This window comes from Myxine glutinosa, chromosome 14 (genome assembly GCF_964187855.1).
Source record: "Myxine glutinosa chromosome 14, kmMyxGlut1.1, whole genome shotgun sequence".
NCBI classification, from domain to species: Eukaryota; Metazoa; Chordata; class Myxini; order Myxiniformes; family Myxinidae; genus Myxine; species Myxine glutinosa.
Genome location: NC_136274.1, coordinates 26,011,015 through 26,021,403, shown reverse-complemented (window position 1 = coordinate 26,021,403; position 10,389 = coordinate 26,011,015). Strand labels below are relative to the sequence as shown.

General features: G+C 58.0%; 1 protein-coding gene across 1 annotated transcript in view; it reads right to left on the bottom strand.

The window, feature by feature from the left end:
* LOC137412299 (stomatin) overlaps nt 1-10,389 on the bottom strand; it is a 47,349-nt gene extending 36,960 nt beyond the window's left edge. Inside the window, exon 1 of the mRNA XM_078767927.1 lies at nt 10,175-10,389. The gene's annotated coding sequence lies outside the window, so the exon portion shown is untranslated. The remainder of the gene's footprint in view (nt 1-10,174) is intronic.

Here is a 10,389-nt window from a genome sequence, read left to right as displayed (position 1 = left end):
GGTGAGATATTTGTGGGGTTACCTTTAACCTATCTTTAGCGAATGGAAACGGTTTCCAGCCTGAAATTAACTTATAAAAACCTCAAACTATTTAAATTTAATTAACGATGAAGATTGCAAGTATTGCGACAAACACACGTACCTCAACAGTACCTACACTACAGTGATAAACACACGTACCTCAACAGTACCTTTACTACAGTGACAAACACACGTACCTCAACAGTACCTACACTACAGTGATAAACACACGTACCTCAACAGTACCTATACTACAGTGACAAACACACGTACCTCAACAGTACCTATACTACAGTGATAAACACACGTACCTCAACAGTACCTACACTACAGTGATAAACACACGTACCTCAACAGTACTTATACTACAGTGATAAACACACGGACCTCAACAGTACCTACACTACAGTGATAAACACACGTACCTCAACAGTACCTACACTACAGTGATAAACACACGTACCTCAACAGTACTTATACTACAGTGATAAACACACGCACCTCAACAGTACCTACACTACAGTGATAAACACACGTACCTCAACAGTACCTACACTACAGTGATAAACACACGTACCTCAACAGTACCTACACTACAGTGATAAACACACGTACCTCAACAGTACCTACACTACAGTGATAAACACACGTACCTCAACAGTACCTACACTACAGTGATAAACACACGTACCTCAACAGTACCTATACTACAGTGACAAACACACGTACCTCAACAGTACTTATACTACAGTGATAAACACACGTACCGCAACAGTACCTACACTACAGTGATAAACACACGTACCTCAACAGTACTTATACGACAGTGATAAACACACGCACCTCAACAGTACCTATACTACAGTGATAAACACACGTACCGCAACAGTACCTACACTACAGTGATAAACACACGTACCGCAACAGTACCTACACTACAGTGATAAACACACGTACCTCAACAGTACTTATACGACAGTGATAAACACACGTCCCTCAACAGTACCTATACTACAGGGATAAACACACGTACCTCAACAGTACCTACACTACAGTGATAAACACACGGACCTCAACAGTACCTACACTACAGTGATAAACACACGTACCTCAACAGTACCTATACTACAGTGATAAACACACGTACCTCAACAGTACCTATACTACAGTGATAAACACACGTACCTCAACAGTACCTACACTACAGTGACAAACACACGTACCTCAACAGTACCTATACTACAGTGATAAACACACGTACCTCAACAGTACCTACACTACAGTGATAAACACACGTACCTCAACAGTACCTACACTACAGTGATAAACACACGTACCTCAACAGTACCTATACTACAGTGATAAACACACGTACCTCAACAGTACCTATACTACAGTGACAAACACACGTACCGCAACAGTACCTATACTACAGTGATAAACACACGTACCTCAACAGTACTTATACTACAGTGATAAACACACGTACCTCAACAGTACCTATACTACAGTGATAAACACACGTACCTCAACAGTACCTACACTACAGTGATAAACACACGTACCTCAACAGTACCTACACTACAGTGATAAACACACGTACCTCAACAGTACTTATACTACAGTGATAAACACACGTACCGCAACAGTACCTACACTACAGTGATAAACACACGTACCTCAACAGTACTTATACTACAGTGATAAACAGACGGACCTCAACAGTACCTATACTACAGGGATAAACACACGTACCTCAACAGTACCTATACTACAGTGATAAACACACGTACCTCAACAGTACCTACACTACAGTGATAAACACACGGACCTCAACAGTACCTGTACTACAGTGTTAAACACACGTCCCTCAACAGTACCTATACTACAGTGATAAACACACGTACCTCAACAGTACCTATACTACAGTGATAAACACACGTACCTCAACAGTACCTGTACTACAGTGTTAAACACACGTCCCTCAACAGTACCTGTACTACAGTGATAAACACACGTACCTCAACAGTACCTGTACTACAGTGATAAACACACGTACCTCAACAGTACCTGTACTACAGTGATAAACACACGTACCTCAACAGTACGTAGGGGGGAAAGTGATGGGGGGGAAAGTGATGGGGGGGAAAGTGATGGGGGGGAAAGTGATGGGGGGGAAAGTGATGGGGGGAAAGTGATGCGGGGGGAAAGTGATGCGGGGGAAAGTGATGCGGGGGGAAAGTGATGCGGGGGAAAGTGATGCGGGGGAAAGTGATGCGGGGGAAAGTGATGCGGGGGAAAGTGATGCGGGGGAAAGTGATGCGGGGGAAAGTGATGCGGGGGAAAGTGATGGGGGGGGAAGTGATGGGGGGGGAAGTGATGGGGGGGGAAGTGATGGGGGGGGAAGTGATGGGGGGGGAAGTGATGGGGGGGGAAGTGATGGGGGGGGAAGTGATGGGGGGGGAAGTGATGGGGGGGGAAGTGATGGGGGGGGAAGTGATGGGGGGGAAAGTGATGGGGGGGAAGTGATGGGGGGGGAAGTGATGGGGGGGAAAGTGATGGGGGGGAAAGTGATGGGGGGGGAAAGTGATGGGGGGGGAAAGTGATGGGGGGGGAAAGTGATGGGGGGGGAAAGTGATGGGGGGAAAGTGATGGGGGGGAAAGTGATGGGGGGGAAAGTGATGGGGGGGAAAGTGATGGGGGGGAAAGTGATGGGGGGGAAAGTGATGGGGGGGGAAAGTGATGGGGGGGAAAGTGATGGGGGGGAAAGTGATGGGGGGGGAAAGTGATGGGGGGGAAAGTGATGGGGGGGAAAGTGATGGGGGGGAAAGTGATGGGGGGGAAAGTGATGGGGGGGAAAGTGATGGGGGGAAGTGATGGGGGGAAAGTGATGGGGGGGGAAAGTGATGGGGGGGAAAGTGATGGGGGGGGAAAGTGATGGGGGGGAAAGTGATGGGGGGGAAAGTGATGGGGGGGAAAGTGATGGGGGGGAAAGTGATGGGGGGGAAAGTGATGGGGGGGAAAGTGATGGGGGGAAAGTGATGGGGGGGAAAGTGATGGGGGGGAAAGTGATGGGGGGGGAAAGTGATGCGGGGGAAAGTGATGCGGGGGAAAGTGATGCGGGGGGAAAGTGATGCGGGGGAAAGTGATGCGGGGGAAAGTGATGCGGGGGAAAGTGATGCGGGGGAAAGTGATGCGGGGGAAAGTGATGCGGGGGAAAGTGATGCGGGGGAAAGTGATGCGGGGGAAAGTGATGCGGGGGAAAGTGATGCGGGGGAAAGTGATGCGGGGGAAAGTGATGCGGGGGAAAGTGATGCGGGGGAAAGTGATGGCGGGGGAAAGTGATGCGGGGGAAAGTGATGCGGGGGAAAGTGATGCGGGGGGAAGTGATGGGGGGGGGAAGTGATGGGGGGGGAAGTGATGGGGGGGGAAGTGATGGGGGGGGAAGTGATGGGGGGGGAAGTGATGGGGGGGGAAAGTGATGGGGGGGGGAAGTGATGGGGGGGAAAGTGATGGGGGGGAAAGTGATGGGGGGGAAAGTGATGGGGGGGAAAGTGATGGGGGGGAAAGTGATGGGGGGGAAAGTGATGGGGGGGAAAGTGATGGGGGGGAAAGTGATGGGGGGGAAAGTGATGGGGGGGGAAAGTGATGGGGGGGAAAGTGATGGGGGGGGAAAGTGATGGGGGGGAAAGTGATGGGGGGGAAAGTGATGGGGGGGAAAGTGATGGGGGGGAAAGTGATGGGGGGGAAAGTGATGGGGGGGAAAGTGATGGGGGGGAAAGTGATGGGGGGGAAAGTGATGGGGGGGAAAGTGATGGGGGGGAAAGTGATGGGGGGGAAAGTGATGGGGGGGAAAGTGATGGGGGGGGAAAGTGATGGGGGGGAAAGTGATGGGGGGGAAAGTGATGGGGGGGAAAGTGATGGGGGGGGAAAGTGATGGGGGGGAAAGTGATGGGGGGGAAAGTGATGGGGGGGAAAGTGATGCGGGGGGAAAGTGATGCGGGGGAAAGTGATGCGGGGGAAAGTGATGCGGGGGAAAGTGATGCGGGGGAAAGTGATGCGGGGAAAGTGATGCGGGGGGAAAGTGATGCGGGGGGAAAGTGATGCGGGGGGAAAGTGATGCGGGGGAAAGTGATGCGGGGGAAAGTGATGCGGGGGAAAGTGATGCGGGGGGAAAGTGATGCGGGGGGAAAGTGATGCGGGGGAAAGTGATGCGGGGGAAAGTGATGCGGGGGAAAGTGATGCGGGGGGAAAGTGATGGGGGGGAAAGTGATGGGGGGGAAAGTGATGGGGGGGGAAAGTGATGGGGGGGAAAGTGATGGGGGGGAAAGTGATGGGGGGGAAAGTGATGGGGGGGAAAGTGATGGGGGGGAAAGTGATGGGGGGGAAAGTGATGGGGGGGAAAGTGATGGGGGGGAAAGTGATGGGGGGGAAAGTGATGGGGGGGAAAGTGATGGGGGGGGAAAGTGATGGGGGGGAAAGTGATGGGGGGGGAAAGTGATGGGGGGGAAAGTGATGGGGGGGGAAAGTGATGGGGGGGAAAGTGATGGGGGGGGGAAAGTGATGGGGGGGGAAAGTGATGGGGGGGGAAAGTGATGGGGGGGGAAAGTGATGGGGGGGGAAAGTGATGGGGGGGGAAAGTGATGGGGGGGGGAAAGTGATGGGGGGGGAAAGTGATGGGGGGGGAAAGTGATGGGGGGGGGAAAGTGATGGGGGGGAAAGTGATGGGGGGGGGAAAGTGATGGGGGGGGGAAAGTGATGGGGGGGGGAAAGTGATGGGGGGGGGAAAGTGATGGGGGGGGGAAAGTGATGGGGGGGGGAAAGTGATGGGGGGGGAAAGTGATGGGGGGGGAAAGTGATGGGGGGGGAAAGTGATGGGGGGGGAAAGTGATGGGGGGGGAAAGTGATGGGGGGGGGGAAAGTGATGGGGGGGGAAAGTGATGGGGGGGGAAAGTGATGGGGGGGGGAAAGTGATGGGGGGGGGAAGTGATGGGGGGGGGGAAGTGATGGGGGGGGAAAGTGATGGGGGGGGAAAGTGATGGGGGGGGAAGTGATGGGGGGGGAAAGTGATGGGGGGGGAAAGTGATGGGGGGGGAAAGTGATGGGGGGGGAAAGTGATGGGGGGGGGAAAGTGATGGGGGGGGAAAGTGATGGGGGGGGAAAGTGATGGGGGGGGAAAGTGATGGGGGGGAAGTGATGGGGGGGGGAAGTGATGGGGGGGGGAAGTGATGGGGGGGGAAGTGATGGGGGGGAAGTGATGGGGGGGGAAAGTGATGGGGGGGGAAAGTGATGGGGGGGGAAAGTGATGGGGGGGGAAAGTGATGGGGGGGAAAGTGATGGGGGGGAAAGTGATGGGGGGGAAAGTGATGGGGGGGGAAAGTGATGGGGGGGAAAGTGATGGGGGGGGAAAGTGATGGGGGGGGAAAGTGATGGGGGGGAAAGTGATGGGGGGGAAAGTGATGGGGGGGAAAGTGATGGGGGGGAAAGTGATGGGGGGGGAAAGTGATGGGGGGAAAGTGATGGGGGGGAAAGTGATGGGGGGGGAAAGTGATGGGGGGGAAAGTGATGGGGGGGAAAGTGATGGGGGGGAAAGTGATGGGGGGGAAAGTGATGGGGGGGGAAAGTGATGGGGGGGAAAGTGATGGGGGGGAAAGTGATGGGGGGGAAGTGATGGGGGGGGGAAAGTGATGGGGGGGAAAGTGATGGGGGGGAAAGTGATGGGGGGGAAAGTGATGGGGGGGAAAGTGATGGGGGGGAAAGTGATGGGGGGGAAAGTGATGGGGGGGAAAGTGATGGGGGGGAAAGTGATGGGGGGGAAAGTGATGGGGGGGAAAGTGATGGGGGGGAAAGTGATGGGGGGGAAAGTGATGGGGGGGAAAGTGATGGGGGGGAAAGTGATGGGGGGGAAAGTGATGGGGGGGAAAGTGATGGGGGGGGAAAGTGATGGGGGGGAAAGTGATGGGGGGGAAAGTGATGGGGGGGAAAGTGATGGGGGGGAAAGTGATGGGGGGGAAAGTGATGGGGGGGAAAGTGATGGGGGGGAAGTGATGGGGGGGAAAGTGATGGGGGGGAAAGTGATGGGGGGGAAAGTGATGGGGGGGAAAGTGATGGGGGGGAAAGTGATGGGGGGGGAAAGTGATGGGGGGGGAAAGTGATGGGGGGAAAGTGATGGGGGGGAAAGTGATGGGGGGGAAAGTGATGGGGGGGAAAGTGATGGGGGGAAAGTGATGGGGGGGAAAGTGATGGGGGGGAAAGTGATGGGGGGGAAAGTGATGGGGGGCAAAGTGATGGGGGGCAAAGTGATGGGGGGGAAAGTGATGGGGGGGAAAGTGATGGGGGGAAAGTGATGGGGGGGAAAGTGATGGGGGGAAAGTGATGGGGGGGAGAGTGATGGGGGGGAGAAGTGATGGGGGGGAAAGTGATGGGGGGCAAAGTGATGGGGGGCAAAGTGATGGGGGGGAAAGTGATGGGGGGGAAAGTGATGGGGGGAAAGTGATGGGGGGAAAGTGATGGGGGGAAAGTGATGGGGGGAAAGTGATGGGGGGAAAGTGATGGGGGGAAAGTGATGGGGGGAGGAGGGGAGAGTGATGGGGGGGGAGAAGTGATGGGGGGGCGGGAGAAGTGATGGGGGGGAGAAGTGATGGGGGGGAGAAGTGATGGGGGGGGAGAAGTGATGGGGGGGAGAAGTGATGGGGGGGAGAAGTGATGGGGGGAGAAGTGATGGGGGGGAGAAGTGATGGGGGGGAGAAGTGATGGGGGGGAGAAGTGATGGGGGGGAGAAGTGATGGGGGGGAGAAGTGATGGGGGGAGAGTGATGGGGGGAGAGTGATGGGGGGGAGAGTGATGGGGGGAGAGTGATGGGGGGAGAGTGATGGGGGGAGAGTGATGGGGGGGAGAGTGATGGGGGGGAAAGTGATGGGGGGAAAGTGATGGGGGGAAAGTGATGGGGGGAAAGTGATGGGGGGGAAGTGATGGGGGGAAAGTGATGGGGGGAAAGTGATGGGGGGGAAAGTGATGGGGGGAAAGTGATGGGGGGGAGTGATGGGGGGGAGTGATGGGGGGGAGTGATGGGGGGGGAGTGATGGGGGGGGAGTGATGGGGGGGGAGTGATGGGGGGGGAGTGATGGGGGGGGAGTGATGGGGGGGGGGGGGAGTGATGGGGGGGGAGTGATGGGGGGGGGAGTGATGGGGGGGGGAGTGATGGGGGGGGAGTGATGGGGGGGAGTGATGGGGGGGAGTGATGGGGGGGGAGTGATGGGGGGGGAGTGATGGGGGGGAGTGATGGGGGGGAAGTGATGGGGGGGGAAGTGATGGGGGGGAAGTGATGGGGGGGAAGTAATGGGGGGGAAGTGATGGGGGGGAAGTGATGGGGGGGAAGTGATGGGGGGGAAGTGATGGGGGGGAAGTGATGGGGGGGAAGTGATGGGGGGGGAAGTGATGGGGGGGGAAGTGATGGGGGGGGAAGTGATGGGGGGGAAGTGATGGGGGGGAAGTGATGGGGGGGAAGTGATGGGGGGGAAGTGATGGGGGGGGAAGTGATGGGGGGGAAGTGATGGGGGGGAAGTGATGGGGGGGAAGTGATGGGGGGGGGAAGTGATGGGGGGGAAGTGATGGGGGGGAAGTGATGGGGGGGAAGTGATGGGGGGGAAGTGATGGGGGGGAAGTGATGGGGGGGAAGTGATGGGGGGGAAGTGATGGGGGGGAAGTGATGGGGGGGAAGTGATGGGGGGGAAGTGATGGGGGGGAAGTGATGGGGGGGAAGTGATGGGGGGGGAAGTGATGGGGGGGAAGTGATGGGGGGGAAGTGATGGGGGGGAAGTGATGGGGGGGGAAGTGATGGGGGGGAAGTGATGGGGGGGGGAAGTGATGGGGGGGAAGTGATGGGGGGGGAAGTGATGGGGGGGGAAGTGATGGGGGGGGGAAGTGATGGGGGGGAAGTGATGGGGGGGGAAGTGATGGGGGGGGAAGTGATGGGGGGGGAAGTGATGGGGGGGGAAGTGATGGGGGGGGAAGTGATGGGGGGGGAAGTGATGGGGGGGGAAGTGATGGGGGGGGAAGTGATGGGGGGGGGAAGTGATGGGGGGGGAAGTGATGGGGGGGAAGTGATGGGGGGGAAAGTGATGGGGGGGGAAAGTGATGGGGGGGAAAGTGATGGGGGGGAAAGTGATGGGGGGGAAAGTGATGGGGGGGAAAGTGATGGGGGGGAAAGTGATGGGGGGGAAAGTGATGGGGGGGAAGTGATGGGGGGGAAGTGATGGGGGGGAAAGTGATGGGGGGGAAGTGATGGGGGTGAAGTGATGGGGGTGAAGTGATGGGGGTGAAGTGATGGGGGTGGAAGTGATGGGGGTGAAGTGATGGGGGGGGAAAGTGATGGGGGGGGAAAGTGATGGGGGGGAAAGTGATGGGGGGGGAAGGGGATGGGGGGGAAAGTGAGGAGGGGGGAAGTGATGGGGGGGAAGTGATGGGGGGGGAAGCGATGGGGGGGGGGAAGCGATGGGGGGGGGAAGCGATGGGGGGGGGGGAAGCGATGGGGGGGGGGGAAGCGATGGGGGGGGAAGCGATGGGGGGGGGGAAGCGATGGGGGGGAAAGCGATGGGGGGGAAAGCGATGGGGGGGGGAAGCGATGGGGGGGAAAGCGATGGGGGGGGAAGCGATGGGGGGGGAAAGCGATGGGGGGGGAAGCGATGGGGGGGAAAGCGATGGGGGGGAAAGCGATGGGGGGGAAAGCGATGGGGGGGAAAGCGATGGGGGGGAAAGCGATGGGGGGGAAAGCGATGGGGGGGAAAGCGATGGGGGGGAAAGCGATGGGGGGGAAAGCGATGGGGGGGAAAGCGATGGGGGGGGGAAAGCGATGGGGGGGAAGCGATGGGGGGGAAGCGATGGGGGGGAAGCGATGGGGGGGGAAGTGATGGGGGGGAAGTGATGGGGGGGAAGTGATGGGGGGGAAGTGATGGGGGGGAAGGTGATGGGGGGGAAGGTGATGGGGGGGGAAGGTGATGGGGGGGAAGGTGATGGGGGGGAAGGTGATGGGGGGGAAGGTGATGGGGGGGAAGGTGATGATGGAGGGGGGGAAGGTGATGGGAGGGGGGGAAGGTGATGGGAGGGGGGAAGGTGATGGGAGGGGGGAAGGTGATGGGAGGGGGGAAGGTGATGGGAGGGGGAAAGGTGATGGGGGGGGGGAAGGTGATGGGGGGGAAAGTGATGGGGGGGAAAGTGATGGGGGGGAAAGTGATGGGGGGGGAAGTGATGGGGGGGAAGTGATGGGGGGGAAGTGATGGGGGGGGAAGTGATGGGGGGGAAGTGATGGGGGGGAAGTGATGGGGGGGAAGTGATGGGGGGGAAGTGATGGGGGGGAAGTGATGGGGGGGAAGTGATGGGGGGGGAGGTGATGGGGGGGAGGTGATGGGGGGGAGGTGATGGGGGGGAGGTGATGGGGGGGAGGTGATGGGGGGGAAGGTGATGGGGGGGAAGGTGATGGGGGGGAAGGTGATGGGGGGGAAGGTGATGGGGGGGAAGGTGATGGGGGGGAAGGTGATGGGAGGGGGGGGAAGGTGATGGGAGGGGGGGGAAGGTGATGGGAGGGGGGGGAAGGTGATGGGAGGGGGGAAGGTGATGGGAGGGGGGAAGGTGATGGGAGGGGGGAAGGTGATGGGAGGGGGAAAGGTGATGGGGGGGGGGGGGGAGGTGATGGGGGGGAAGGTGATGGGGAGAAAGTGACGAGACGAGAGCGAGGGGACGAGTGAGGGGACGAAAAGTGACGATAGAGAAGGTTAGAGTAAATCAAGGGATGCGAGTGAGGAAGTGAGTGAGTGGACCACTGATCTCGCAGCGGTCGATTTGAATGAAGAAGAGGAATCACATTACATCGGTAAATGACATTCGTTTTGGGGAATCGTGGGGGAGCAAAGATGGCGGACAAATGGCTTCAAAAAATGAGCTTCCCTTCCTATCCAGTTAGTATAGAGATCAGTGGAGTGGCCGCGTGGAGTGGAGTGGCCGCGCCCGTTCGGTGAGATAAAGAAAAATTATCCGGCGACGAAAAGTGATTGGACAAACCGAGCGAGAGCGACGAACGCGAAAAGGACATTGACGAGTGATGCACTCCCGGCACACTGAGCTTTTGTCGTATTACGGACACCCGAGAGGCACAAACCTTGAGGGGAATCGTCTTGTCCTGTCGGAGACACCTTCACTCACTCGCATTCAACACAAGAGTGCACGCGATACCAGGAGCCACGCCCCTTCTTAACGAGTTCCGAATGTATGGACGCGGAGCGGCAACGAGATCACGTGCTTTTCGATTACAACTTTCAGTACAACAATACGGGCGAACTGAGCGAGGCAGCGCCAGTGTGTGTGTGTGTGTGT